This window comes from Meleagris gallopavo, chromosome 1, assembly GCF_000146605.3.
Source record: "Meleagris gallopavo isolate NT-WF06-2002-E0010 breed Aviagen turkey brand Nicholas breeding stock chromosome 1, Turkey_5.1, whole genome shotgun sequence".
NCBI lineage: Eukaryota > Metazoa > Chordata > Aves > Galliformes > Phasianidae > Meleagris > Meleagris gallopavo.
This window is the reverse complement of record NC_015011.2, coordinates 108,458,521-108,474,031: the sequence shown is the minus strand read 5'-3', so window position 1 is coordinate 108,474,031 and position 15,511 is coordinate 108,458,521.

The window sequence follows — 15,511 nt, the reverse complement described above, 5'->3', positions numbered from 1 at the left end:
TGTTCTGCAGACTGCAATGCAATAGGGTATTTAAAGACACTACATGATTGGTTTAATTAAGATGTATAGTTTATTTTTTTATCATGACTGAACAATCATTTTATTTCTTATGTTAAAATGAGAGATGTACACCAAAATGATTAGTCTGTGTTTTATTTAATATTTAAATAAAAAATGTTTTAAAATCACTCTCTTGCATATGGTTGGATGGAGTTCTTTCTCCTGCTGCTCTCTGCACTGTAACAGGAGCTCCAGCTCTGCATAGTTAAGACTCATTTTAAAGCTTGAGTCCACAGGACATTACTGGCACTTCCTATTAGGTACTAAATGAAGAGGAATGGCTGGCTCAAAAATCTGATAATGGGATATTGAGCCTTTCACTGGTAGGCAATCTGTCTGAATCTAACCCAAGTCTGTAGTAATCGGGTTATAAAATCTGACAGCTAGAGAGGTCTATGGAGTGAAAATGGTCAAGCGTAGTTTAGTCATTACCAGATGAGCAATCCATCCGTGTCACCTTCATCCAAAAGAGGCCTCAGCCAGATGAAGGCACTGAGGGGAAAAACTACAGCAAGGGAAGCAGAGGTTCCAGGGGTGATGGTATTTCTCCTTCCAGCTACAAAGACAAGTGCAGGGGTACCTGCTGCAGCCAGGCTATGCCGCCGTATTGCCTTCACAGCAGGCTGCCTACTTGCAGGCTGCAGCAGGGATGCACTCAACGGACTTAAACTGAAAAGAAGATCAGTCTGCTCCCTCAGGAGGTGAGAAAGCAGAGTTAGGAAGCTCCCAGGTACTGTCAGAGAGGTGGCTGTTCTGCATGTGTTTTCCTAGGGCTGTGTTTTCTGCGTGGCTGCATCTAAAGTGAGGATTTTCACAACTATGAAAAAACAACAGAGATGCTTTTAATTACTTTTGCCTTGCTTTTATTATGACCCAGCTTAAGAATTACACCAGCTGCTATTTTCACAAGGTTCTCAGGGCACTATTTTAAACCCCGGCAATTCTATGAAATCTCAGAATGTTGCTTCTTAATGGACAAAAATCAATGCAATTCCACCAGCTTGTGCCAACATAACTGACCCTTGGGTATAGAGGGATCTGACAGCATCGTGATTTCTTGGAAATGGCAGGGAAAATCAGAACAAAAAAAATGTGGAACTCTGGACTCAGTTTCCATGTGTACACAGTTTCACTCTTGGTGCTTTAGTCACCGTCTTCCGGCCTTTCCTCTGATATTTGTCTCTGATCCTGCTTACCATGTTTGGTTTTGTCCTCGATATCTCTCCAGATGCTACACTGCTTTACTTCTTTTCTCACAGTACAGCTCCATACCTAGTGTTTTCTTCTCTTTTCTTGTCTGGAATTGATGTTTTGTTCCCCCTCTTTCAGGTGGAGCTTTAACACAGCTCCTAAAGTGAACTACCAAACCTTGTTGTTTTGTTTTCTGTGGTTTTTGTTTGTTTGTTTAAAGGAAGTACTTAGAGCTGGCAGGAGATGCCAGCAATGAAAAACACAGGCTGCTTTTCCATAGAGCAAGTCGAGCACAAGTTGCAAGCCCAGTCCTTTGGTGCCATTGTGATCTGGCCATGAGAGACAGAAGCTTCACTGCCCCTCTCCTCCTGCCCACTGCCAGGTGAAGCATGACCCGTCCCAGAGCCACGACCTTCCTGCTGGCTGTACTGTAAGAGGCAGTTTTTCAGAGGGCAGAGGGTGGTGACACACTGGAACGGGTTGCCCAAGGAGGTTGTGGATGTCCCATGCCCCTCCCTTGAATGGAGGCATTCAAGGCCAGGCTGGATGTGGCTCTGGGCAGCCTGATCTGGTGGTTGGCAACCCTGCACATAGCAGGGGAGTTGAGACTACATGATCATTGTGGTCCTTTTCAACCCGGGCCAATCTGTGATTCTATTATTCTATGGTCCTGGCCTGTGTCAGCTGGAAAAGGAGATGTGTCAGTAAGGAGAGCAGCTGAGCTCACAAAATGATGGTGCATGAGATGGAAAGCGATCGGTGCTTCCGTTTCACTTGTCCCGCAAAGTGAGAATAAGGCACACTTCATGCAATGAAGGAGAATTAATTTAAGAACTAATAGAAGGAAATGTGTGCCCCAGGAGGACACTGCTTCAAGTATGGCTGCTGGCTTATTTCATGGCTGCTAACTACTTTTAGCGGTGACAGTTAAATCAATGATAAAGATAATCCACTGTCATGGTTTATGGATTTAGCGGCGCATCTGTGCGAGATCAAGAAAGAGCTGGTCTTTGGTACAGCCTGCCAGGGGCATGATAGATAGATTTTTGGGACAGAAATGCCTTTCTCCCAAGGCATCAGATATTACTGCGTGCCAAAGGCAAAATGTTCACACAGGGTAAACAGACTTGACCATCACCTGCAATATATTCTGGTTTCTTAATATACATTTCATGTCATATATAACGTATTAAGCAGTGTCAGTGCCTCAGACCAAAAGCACAACTAATCAGCTCATTTTAGAGGCAGGCTCCTAGGGAAAGGGCAAGTACAGTGCAATCTCTCCGTAGTATTACCAGACCAGTAGTGAGTGAACTGCAGTTTAAGGAATTTTTGACTGGCATCTGGGTCACTGTGTTCAACAGCAGCAGATGGGTGAAGCCTCCAAAGATCTGGCTAATCCTTTTTGGAATTCTTTTGTATTTCTGGCCTCCAGAGTGCCCTCTGACAATGAGTTTCATCATTCAATTTTCCATTGTGTGACTTTTTGTATTAGGCCCGCAGTCCAACAGATTGGCTTGTGCTCCCATTCTCGTGCTGTAGAAGATACAAAGAGTAAAGTTCTCCTGTTCACATCTCCATGCTGTTCATAAGCTGATGGTACCTCTCATATCCATCCCATCACTGTAGAGGTGAGGTGACCAAGCAGAATACTGCTATACTTAGTTTGTCTGTCTATGGAAACGCTGCACATCTCTGTGCAATGTTTTCTGTATCCTCACTGATTCTTCTTCATCCTCTACTTGTGCAGAGCTGCCCCTGTTTCTGGGGCATGAACACAGAAGTGGTCTTGTTTGTATTCTCTGCTCATTCTACACTAATCCCCAAAGCTCTTATTTGGCTTGCTGACAACTGTTGAGCAGAGAGCTGGAGTTTCCAGCAAACTTAGTAACACTGAGCTTTCCATCCAGGCATCTTGATTTAGAGTCCCTGATGGACTTTTCATGATTAAGGTTGGTGTTCCCTGTGGCACTTGCTTTGTATTTACTGCTGGTGAACTGCAGAAGTCATTTTCTTCACTTTATATTCAGTTTTCTGAGCTCATTGCATCTCCTTGCAATTGGATCACTTATGACTGCACCAAGTTGCCCAGGTCTTGACACTAATGGGCTGTTGATACTCGACCTCTCGCTCTGCAGAATGTACTCCTTCTTGTTGTATCACATTTATCTGCAAATCCAGCTATTCTGCTCTTTGTGACAGTTTGTATCATTTGCCTTTTATGGACACCCAGCTTTCCAGCCCACAGGTCTCTGGATGACCTCTAAAAGCTCTTTTTAAAAATGAATGTGACGTTTCACCTTCAGCTCCTGTAGTGCCACGCCATTTCAACAGCTATTGTAGTATTGTACTGAATAGGTCAGCGGTTTCAAGTCTTTGTTCCCTCAGAGTTGAGTGAAAGTGTCTGCTTTTAGTGGTCTGCTACTGTTATTTTTATTGCTTTATCCCCAGATTTGCTATACTGACACTTCAGTTTTGGACAGTTTCTGAGGCCTGTGGAGCCAGCCACCAGTGTGGGTCAGAGCGGGCCCACCCCCAATGGATGAATGAGTCTGGACCAAGCCATGCAGACCATGTTGTCTCTTTTGCTCCTTGCAGCTAGGTGACAAAGCAGTGACAACAAGGGTGGGCATCAGTGAGTACCTGGGTTAGTGCCATGGTCCCTGCGTTATGCACTTACAAGATCACAGAATCACAGAATCATATAGTAGGAAAGGACACACAGGGATCACTAAGACCAGCTCCAGGCTCCACACAGCACCAACCAAAATCAGACCCTGTTTCTGAGAGCACTGTCCAGACGCTCCTTGAACTCCAGCACTGGTGGCCGTGCCCACAGCCCTGTGCAGCCCGTTCCGTGCCCACTGCCCTGTGGTGCAGCCCCTTTCCCTGACCCCCAGCTGCCCCTCCCCCAACACAGCTCCATGCCGTTCCCTCGGGCCCTGTCGCTGTCACCAGAGGGACCAAACGGCAAGACCTTTCTCCCTTTGCTGTGTTTAAGGAGAAGCAGACTAATTTATGGATTGCTTCCTCAGTGATGTGAGCTGGCTTTGCTAAATCAAAATGAATACAGCAGCACTGCTTTATGATATAAATGCAATTAGCAGGACATTAAAGCTCTGACCTCCAGAGCCAGACAATCTCATCCTTTGTTTCTTCAGCCACTGAGGCAGCGAAATTAGATGCATTGTTTTTGACGGAGCTTTTCCCAAACCAGGCTAGGTCTCATCTTTACTTCTCCTGTGCCGTACTTCCCTATTCACTCACACTGGTCAGCTGCTTTTTGACAGTCCTTGGCTTATTCTGTGACAACAAAAATATCTTCTAGCTGTAGGTGTCCCTGTTCATTGCAGAGGAGTTGGACCAAATAATCTTTAAATGTCCCTTCCAACTCAAATGATTCTATGATTCTATGATCTTAGTCAGGAGCCAGAAGGATTGTAGAAGTCCTAACCAAGAGCTCACTGCTATCCTCACTGATCATTTATGTCACTTTTGCTGGTAAAGGAGCATTGTAATTTGGTGAGCTCTTCTACACCATCAGGAGGCATGCAGTGCTCTGGGCTGTCACACAGCCCATGTCCCAGCCACCTGCTGCACCTTACAAACAGATCTTCTCTGGCAAGCTGCATCTTGCAAAAATTCAGCTTTAAACACCTCTGTTCATGCCAGATGGAAAACAAAGATAAAAACCATTTGATTTTAGCTACTTAGTCCTGCTTGCCTAACATCTGCAAACAGCTCTTCTATTTGCTGGGATATATAGCCACACTTTCTGTTCTTTGCATTGAGTGAAGATAGTTGTGCAGAGGTGAGCTAACCGTCTTATTTCTTTTTCCTGCTCGCCCCTTGTATGGTAGCAAATGCTTTTACTGAAAACATAAAATTAGATTTCCAGGAACACTTATGCACACGCCTTTAAAATGCATTTTCCATGAACATTTTAGCTTTCTGTTCATGGAAAGTGAGCACAGCAGGAACAAGGACAGAGAACCACCAAATTAACTGCAAAGTTGGACAGATCAGGCAGTTGCATTGCCCATGCTGTCTTCCTTGTAGTGCTTGGTCTGAGAAAAACTGGGGTATTGGTCTCAATTTTGGGGTAGGCGGGTTAATAGCTCTCAGCAAGAAAGAGTCTGAACACTTAGAATTAAATTAGATATGAGAGTGAAATGATGAATCTTTGTCCTGGAGTGGAAAAGGTTTCTTTTTGCATTAGCAGGGGTAAAATAGCTTCAAAAGGCTGCTGCGGTGTCTTTGTAATGGCTCTGACACAGAAAGGCAGCTTTAATTCTTAATTACTCTGCTCTTGATTATAAATCACCGAACAGCAGACCTGATGAGCCTCAGGCATCCCAGCTATGTGGCCCAGTGGGTGGTGTTCCCACGGGAGTGGTGAGAAGTAGAGAGGAGCAGGAGGTCTGAAGGGTCCAGGTGACGTTAGGCCACTCTTCACATTGAATTTTGCTTGGAAAGAGGACCTGTTGGTGGGAGTTTGACATGTGGAGGTGAGTGCCCTCTTCAGAGAGAAGGCAGGAGGAGCTCCAGGTTCGTCCCAGAGCACCAGTGGGGGACAGATAGATGCTGGAGCCCCCCGATCATCTGTGTGGCCCTCCTCTGGAATACTCCAACAGCTCCGCATCCTTCTTGTACTGAGGGCCCCAGACCAGGAGCAGGTGTCCTTTTGGACTTAGGGTGAACCCATCACTCTGCACAGGACACCTCAGCAGCCCACAGTCACTGATATGATCCAACAGCTGGCTGAACTCTAAGTGCAACCAAGCCCCTGGGCGCATCCATCCCTTCAGTGAGCAGGATTAACCAGTTCCTGGGGCAGGATGTGGCCTTCAGCATTGACTCTCCGAACAGTAGGGCAAGCACGAGTATTTTTTTGCTCCCCTTGTGTGAATTATTTGGCCTTTTCCCAGTGTCCAGTTCACGTGGCCAGATCACCAGCTGCCCCGGAGCTCACCACAGTTCGATGTGCCAGCACGTGGCCTCCAACCCCAGAGCCACACTTGCCTTCCTGAGAGCTGAACTGACTTCACCTGGGTTTGAGGTCTGAGATCATACTTTCAGGTATGTGCTATTTGCCGGAGGAATAAAGCACCAATAAAAGTATAAAAGCTGCCAGCATTACCAGTTTCTTCCTTGCCACGTGAGCCATTCACAAAGTTTATGAGGAAATCACAGCAGCACCTAATTGCACTCAGCAGCAGACCTTGCGTGTCAAGACTGCCCTAGTCATTCCCTGTGTGCTCAAACCCAGTTGCATCACCAAAACAGGACTGGGCTGAAGTGTTAAAGCAAAGCTTTCCCTCTTTTCAGAGAGGAGATGCCTTCCTCCTCCTGGTCTCAAGTGTCCATGCCAGGGCTATGATGGAGTGGGAACATGGGAGAGGTCCCACGAAGGCTCCCTCAGAAGAAGGGTGGCCAGCTGGGACAGGGACGTGATTGTCCCTCTCTACTCTGCCCTTGTGAGGCCCCATCTGGAGTACTGTGTCCAGGTCTGGGGCCTCCAACACAATAAAGATAGGGAGCTGTTGGAGAGGGTCCAGAGGAGGGCCATGAAGATGATCAGGGGACTGGAGCACCTCCCTTACAAAAACAGGCTGAGGGAGCTGGGCTTGTTCAGCCTGGAGAAAGAAGGCTGCGGGGTGACCTCATTGCAGCCTTTCAGTACCTAAAGGGAGCCTACAAACAGGAGGGGAATCAACTCTTTGAAAGGGTAGATAACAGCAGGACAAGGGAAAATGGTATTAAGTTGAAGGAGGGAAAATTTAGGTTGAATACCAGGGGGAAGTTCTTCACCAAGAGAGTGCTGAGGTGCTGGCACAGGCTGCCCAGAGAGGTTGTGGATGCCCCATCCCTGGAGGTGTTCAAGGCCAGATTGGATGGGGCCCTGGGCAGCCTGTCTAGTATTAGGTATGGAGGTTGGTGACCCCACATGTGACAGGGGGTTTGGAACTTGATGATCCTTGAGGTTCCTTCCAACCCTGGCCATTCTATGATTCTATGATTCTATGATTCTATGATTCTGTGATTCTATGATTCTATGATTCTATGATTCCCTGCCCTCATCCTTTTGCACATTGTCCCTGGGACAAAGATGGAAGTTAGTGTTTGTGTCCTGGCATCGGGAGCCAATTGTGGTGCAGGGAAATGGGGACAGTCATTGCAGGATGCTGCTTAGACCAGCACCCAAAGACTATCTCAAACATCCCTTCTGCTACCTGATAGGCACTGGGAGAGGGAACACACGTGCACACGTGTGCCTTTGTGTGTGAATGCACACGTACACAGTGTGCTCTGAACAGTGCGTGGTCCATTCAGAGCCTGAATCAGTGTGATTTCTCAGAATTGCACAAAATCATATTCCTAGAACTCATAATGGCTCTCTCTGAAGCTCTTCCTTTGCTTAAACGGCTTTGTTGATGATTACCTTTTGTCTGCCATGCCCGGTAATGAGGGGCTAATAAGGCTTTTCAGAACTCACTAACAGCACAGAAAACTACTCCTGGTGGGCAGCAGGATTGAGCTCTTCCTGTTGGCAGGCTACACCAGGACAGGGGAAGCAGAACTCGAGCTGGCTGCCCTCTGCTGAAGTGTGATGGGTTGCAGCCAGCACCCAGTTTGAACCCCCGTTTCTGTTTAGAGGATTGACTTTTGGCTGAGCTGTCAGAAATGTTGTATAGACATGTACATAGATGGGTTTATTTTTAAGAGAGATTTATTTTTAAGATGATATGAAAGGTTCTGCACCAAAGGGCAGTGAGGATGGAACAGGCTGCCCAGGGCAATGGGCACGGCCCCCAGTGCTGAAGCTCAAGGAGCGTCTGGACGGTGCTCTCAGAAACAGGGTCTGATTTTGGTTGGTGCTGTGTGGAGCCCATGGTTGGACTCAATGGTCCTTTCCAGTCCCTTCCAACTCAGGATATTCTGATTCTGTGAAAACTAAATTGTTCCCTGATGCCACTAAATGAGTGTGAAGGTCAAACAGAACGGAGCTTTACAGGGAGGAGAAGAGAATGGTTTCTTCAAGAATTAAACTCCTTGAAGAGATAATGCTGGTACTAAGGGTATTAAGAATAAAAGATGTAGTTAGTGTGTATTACTATGAACTAAGACAATCTCTTTTTTTTTTTAATCATTTAATCTGTTTTATTTCTTTATTTATTTCTCTACTGTTTTTTTTTCTGGTGAAGGGAGAAAGGCTTTCATTTCATCATTCCTAAATTAAGATCAGTAGACCTTTCTGCATTTTCTTCCCACAAAAATTCCTAGGTGGAGTCCCCAAAAAAATCAATCATTGGAAGAAAAAAAACAGAGACGCTGGAAGTTCCCAAAAGCTGATGTTCTCAGCCCAGAGTGAGTATTTTAACTCTGAAGAACAACTAAGAGGCACAAATATCCAAGTCTCCTTCCTTTGCCCTGTAAATATGACATAAACTGGATGGTGAGATGCACACATAAGACAGATGCAGAATCTACGGGCAATGGAAAACTATTAAGGTACTAAAATGTTCCAAAAATGAGTTGTCATTCATGTAACACATAGGTCACTGTGGTCACTCCAAGCTCCAATGTACATAACATGGGTGTATCTGTTTCTGATGTTACCACAGCCTTCTCCTGGCTAAGGTCTTGTCATAGATTCACAGATTTATGGATGGAAACAACCTATTAGGTCATCTGAGATGTTCCTCTGCTAACGCAGATTTATTCCCTCCTGTATATTTTCCAGTCTATTGTTCGAATGACTCAAGCGTCCGTTGCTTCCCTTGAGGGACTATTTTGGAGCCTGACAGACCTTGCCATTAGAATTTTGTTCCCCTTCATATTCCTTCAAAAGGTTCTTCTGCTTAATTTAGTTACTTACTCTTTCTGCAGAACACTAGTGAGGAACAGGACTGCAGGAACATGACATCAATTCCTTACTTATTCATCTAATTCCTATTGTACCAGTTTTGATGACCCTGTCCAACCCTGTTTTCCTTGGTGTTTATTACTTCACATTCCTGGGAGTATAGTCCAACTTCCACTGAAATGGGCAGATAGGTGCCTATAGACTTTGGAGGGGGCCAGAAAGAAGGTATTTTGCTTCACAGATGCATTTTTTCCACCTCATTTTCATTCTGAGCAAATCTCATTGCATCTGCAATGATATTTGAGAGTGAGACTGTTAAAGCCGCGTGGAAACCTGGAAAATAACAACTATTTGCAAGGAATTTTGATGCTCTATTTAAAGTTTCTTTAATGTTTTCCTCCTCCACCTTTCAGTAGCTATAATTAAGTGATGGGGAAAAGAGAAAAGAATGCAAAGTTTAGGTTGGAAGACAAGCCACCAGGAAGTCAGGAAATTTAAAAGGAGTGTAATAATAATGGGGTTTCCCAAACAACACAAACTTGGCATTATTCCACAGCCCAAGTACTTCATGTCGCAACGAGAATTGTTACTGCCTTCATGTTTGTGCAGAACTGGAGACCTTAGCAGCCCAGGCATTAGTTTTAAAGCAAACAGGAATGTCTCATGTCCCTTTGAAGATGTTTTACATCGTCACAGAGGCAGAAAAGGCATCCCAGTAGAGCTGAGTCACATCTCTGCTGTGCAGAGGTGTTACTTTACTAAGTGACAGATAACTAGAGATTTACACGGATTCCTTTGCAGGTATACTGCTGTCCCTTGTGATCCCTACCCTCTTTCCCCTAGATGCTCCCCACTGGTCTTGTCCTCAAACCTAACTCTTGCAGCCCCCCATGCACCAACCCAATGCTTTTTTTTGGATATGCTTGAAACAAGAGCTCTGAATTGGCTCAGCTTGCACAAAACACTCCCAATTGCAGATTTGTAAAAATGTTTAGATCTAGTCCAACTGTCTTAGACCACTTAGAGCAAAACTAAACACCTAGATGGTCACAGCTGCGGTAGCATAGCTATACATACCAGAGTAGAAGAAGGCAGGAAGGGATCTACTTCACCAGGAACTGTAATATGGAAAAACAGCCAAGGCCAGCTTGGTTTCAGCCTCAGGGATTTGTGTGCCTTGCAGGTATTTGCTATAGTGTGGGCATATCAACATTATTCATTTTGGCATACATATCATGCAGATATATCCGTCCTTGATTCATTCCCTTGGCTGCAGGGTCAGAAGCTGAGGGACGCTATCACAAAGTCTTCAGGGGACATGGAGAGAAGTGGGAACATGCCGAGCTTGTCATGGCTGACTGAGCAGTCACAGCAATACATTCATGATTATGATAGCAGTGCTAAAGGCACTAATTAAGGAAGAAACTTGTGTGAAGACCTTTAGTTACTTTTTTGTTTGTTTGTTTTCTTTTGTTTCTTTTCTTTGAATGCACTGCAAGCTTGCTGTATTTCTGTGACCAATGGTTCTCAACCTGTGCCATCGTGTAATTAAAGGGTCTGAGAAGGGTGAATGGAAAAAGCATTTATTTGTGGGAAGGAGGCATGGGGAAGTAGAGGGAGTTCTCACAACAGATTTGAGCCATGTCAAACCTTCAATACAGCAGTTTATGTCCTGCTGTGTGGGACTGCAGCAATCTAGATATGTCTCTATGTCTCTTCCAGCTTCCTTTTTATGCGGTTCTGCAGCCCTGGGTTTGCATGCTTTCCTCTCTACAAATCCTAGCAAAGTTCTGCTACCTCCTTTTTGTCTTTTTCTCTCACCTTGTCTTTCTTTCCTTTTCCTTTCATCTTAGGAAAAATAATGGACTAGCAAAATGGGAAAAACCAAGACTGAAGAATGTTCTCTTGAGATTTTCCTGTAAATACATCCTTCTATATATTTCCCATAGAGGTTCTCAGCAAGAAAAACCTTCATTTTTTTTAATGTAAATGAGCATTTTTTAATGTGCACATGAGCACAAAGAAACTACTCCTTTCTAATGCACAGCACCAAAGCCATCAGTGAAACAATTTCAGCTGCACAGCCTGGTAAACAGAGCTTGTAACCACCAGCCTCTTTCGCATAGCAGAGCTAAAAGAAAAAGCTTATGCATGACCTGACTTGGATCAGGCTCTGAAGAACAAAGCGCATCTGAGTGATGCAACCTCCATGTGAGTGCTAGTGAATATGTATTAGTTCAGCACACCAACCCTGTTCATGGCTTTGAGCTTCTCTTTGTCATTCCTTGAATGCTTGAAGGTGGTTGGAGATTGGAGTTTTTGTTAAGCTCCTTGAAGATATTTAGTAACATACACAAGCAAATTGCTCTCTCTCCAACTTTTCAAGGTTTCACTTGCTTTCACCCCATCTCTTCTTACTTGTGGCATTCAGCTCCACGTGGCAGCACTTGGGGTGATGGGAAGGCATGATCCATCCTGGCTGGAGCTACACATGTGGGACTCCACTCTGCCCAAATTCTGCACCAGTACTGGGGTTGGTGGCCACTCCAGATGCTCCAGTGCTGCCACTCTTCTCTTGTAGGTTAACATGAGACTGTGATGGGGGAATGGCATAGGAACAGGCTGCCCAGAGAAGCTGTGGATGCCCCAAGCATTCAAGACCAGGTTGGAGAAGGCCTGGGGCAGACTGATCTGTGGTTGGCAACCCTGCCCATGGCTAGGGGTTGGAGCTAGATGATCTTTAAGGTCCCTTCCAAACTAAGCTTTTATGATTCTGTTCTTCTGGGACTCATTCTGCTTTTCAAGGCAGTGATCTCCTGCAGATGTTTTGGCGGTGCCTTAAGTGCTCATGCTACAACTTTCTCCCCATAGTGTCCTCCATTCTGTATTTCATGCCTGCAGATATTTGAGTTGTTTGATTTGGCTGATGCACTGGAAGAAATGAGATGTTACGGGGAGCTCTGAATGTCTCTCTTTAATGTGGATACTTATACTGGTTCTGGACAAAAGTTCAGAAAGCTTTTCTGTTCATTTTCCCGGTATCCACTGTGATCTTGCTGAGTACGTTATCCATCTCCTTCTCTTAGTCCATTTGTATTATCCTGGGGATTTGCAAAAATATTTTGTAGTGCACGAGCACCTGACAAGCAGTCCTTCTGAAGGAACGTCAATTTGCACACACGAGATGTTTTAGGTGGATGGTCGGCCTAGCAAGCTCTTGGTGTTCCTCATCTTGCTTTGGCTCAGCAAGAGGCCAGAACACTGTGATTCACAGAAAAGGAAGAATCAAACCCAACTTTGCCACCAGCCAGCCATACAGCTTGATGACTGTCTGGAGATCAGCTGAGGGCTAGCAGTGCTCTTTATTTTATCTGAACTTGTTTGTTCCACCATAATAAAACCAGGATCAAAGCATTTCTTGTGGGCTTTTTTATTTCTTCTTCCATCCCTGTTTATTTCCTTCCTGAAGCTCTAATCCTTGGGGCCATCAGAATTGGTTGCTATGGAAGTGACTGAGAGCACAAAGAGAGGATTATGGTTATTATGGTTTCAGGTGAGAGAACAGCATTGAGTGCAGGCAAGCTCCTAAAATCCAGCTGGGCTCTGAGAAACCTCGCTGCAGAGAGGTATTAGAGGACTCTCCCTGTTCTGTTTTTGATTTATTGGCTCTAGGTCCATAGCAGAAAAATTACAGATTAAGACTGAAGAAGTCGCTTATAAAAAATAAAAGGAGAAGGAGGGCTGAGGGCAGGGCTCAGTGGGGTTGAGCCCCGCAAAGATGAAGCATCTCATCAAAATGGGACTGGTAGCAGTGCCATTGGCTGGGGGTCTGAAGCTGGATCCAGCTGTTCTGCGAAGTTCCCCCAACACCGTCGCAATTGCCACAGTCAGTCAAGATGTCTTTCCACTGCTGGAAAAGGCCATCCTTCCTGTGCCCCACATGTGGTCACTGTCTGTCATTCTACACTTGTGCGTAGGAGGAGAACACAGCATGGTTTGGCCAGCTGGGGTCTGAAACAGAAAAACAAGAGGCGTCTCTCCACTGGCACAGCCCAGGGAAACTGTGCTGGAAATAACTGTGCTGAGACACGGCTGTTAAAATCGGGCGGTCACTGGTGGTGCATGGATGGAAGGGCAGCCAAGCCCTCGCGGCACAGTGAGAAGTACAGGTGCTGTCAGAGGTTTTTCTTTTTTACCCAGATGTAGGGTACGTAGATTGAAAGTCTAGAAGGTGTTTTCGGAGGAATTTCCCCACTGGCTGTGTGAGGTAGATCTTGTTCCCCCAAGTCTAACCTCAGCATGGCCCAAGGTTGGAGAAGGACACCACGGCCCCACTGCCACTCAGCACAGCAGAAGCCATAGCAACAAGTAAGCTCTGTTAGGGGCATTTGCAAGCAAACTCCTAAGTGGATTTTCCCTCTTAGAAAATTGGCTCTTAATTATATGGGCAACCTCTTGGAGGTTGGCTGGCCAGCTTCTTTGGCCGTGAGAGGCAGGGCTATGCAGTGAAATGTCCGTTCAGAAGTAGCTACAGTGCCATACGTGGTAAGTTAAGAGGGAAACAAACAAAGTTGTCTTGTAGGTGTTTGAGTCATTACATGGTTAATTACACAGACTCAATAAAATAGTTAATTAACACTACAGTTGTGAAATACTTCATAAAATAAATAAGGCTGTATGACATCAGTGTAATTGCAGGAAAGTGAAGACTGTTAGGTATCTGTTCACACACAGAGTTTCAGGCTAAAAATGAGGGTTTTGTTGTCTTCTGAGCCATATTAAAAGAATTGTTGTCTCTCCAGAGAGAGCAAAGATGGCTATTGAATCCCAGGCCACTCCTCATTTCCCAGCGCTGACACAGTCGTGACAAGGAATAATATATTGCATTCATCACGCCTGCTCTCCAGGCATGATCCCCAAATAATTAATCCTTTTAGCTTGCAGGAGCTGCCATCTGGCCAGTTTCCAATCAACCTGGCTGGTTTTAAATTGGAGTTGCCAGTAGCTCGCACTCATGTGGGCATGTATTTCAGCTGCTTGCCTCAGGTGCCTGGAATTTTTTTGTATTTTTAAAAATTATAGCTGCAGATATAACACATGCTGTCCAAATGCAGAGAATGCAGCAAGCTTTGCCCCAAAGAGCTTGTGATGCAGAAGGAGAATGACCAGGAGCTGTATATAACACATAAAGCAACACTCAAGAGTTCAGCTGATTTTGAGGAGTTTTGCATTGACAAACTTACTCTGAAGAAAAGACACAGAATAAAACCCAGCTGTTTTTTACAGTCCTGCATCACAAATAGGGAATTGAAATTTGTAAAAGGGAGAAAATTGTCACTACAAGTCATGAGAAACCAGAGAATCGTGAAACCAAACTGACTTTAAATGGATCAAAGGTCATAGAATCCCTTCCAAGTTGGAAGGGATCCACAAGGATCACCAAGTTGACCTAACTCCGCATAGCACCACCTGAAAATCAGACCATAAGAGTCTTGGTCTGACCTGTTTTTGGTGTGGTGGATAACCCTGCATTGGAAAACTGATGCTCATGAGCAGCTGTCCCAGGATAGAAACTTCAAGAAAGGCAACCTCTGGGATCTTCCTCAGATTCAGTCTCTCCCTCTTTGCTGTGCCACCAGTCCTAGGCCAGACAGAGGGACCTTGAGTCTCGTGCTGCTCTTTGCTGTGGTCAGTGTAGAACCACATCCCAAGTGAGTGTGTTAAAAGCATGCTGAGATTCTTCATGGCATAGTTCTTGTATAAAAAGTGACTTCTGATATGAAAAGCATACTTCTATAGAAGCTGTTTGGGAGACAAATGAAAATAAAGGTGTACTTACACAGCCTTCTGGGTTAGCCCAGAAGGAGAACCTTCCTGCATGAGCCTCCTACCCAATGTCAAGAAGCAAAATGCTACTAATTGAACTAGGCTCCTGGTGACACCTGAAGAAGCCATTATCATCCACACAGACCCTGAAAGCAAGTAGGGCAGGACTACCGTGTGGGATTTAGTAGGCAGTTCTTTTGTGCAAGCTGAAAGAGAAAACTCAGCCTGCTATCTCTACGGGAATTTCCCTCCTCACAACAAACAAAAAGAAACACCTTCGACTTTGTTCTCCAATTCATTTTTATGATTATAGATAGAATTAATTCCCCTGGGTGGGGGTATCAGTGAGCAGCACTCTCCACACGGAGCCAAGTTTGAGGAATCAGGACAGAGGAATGTTATCAGGATTCAGATAAGCAACTGCTCTGCCAGGGCAAGCCCCTATCTGAAGTTTTCTTACTGTTTGATTAGTTGGGACAGGTGAATAAAGAATCCAGGTATAGTAAACTGTGGTCTTGAACTCTTACATTTCCTTTGAAAACCTGGAAACTTTCTACATGTCAAGCT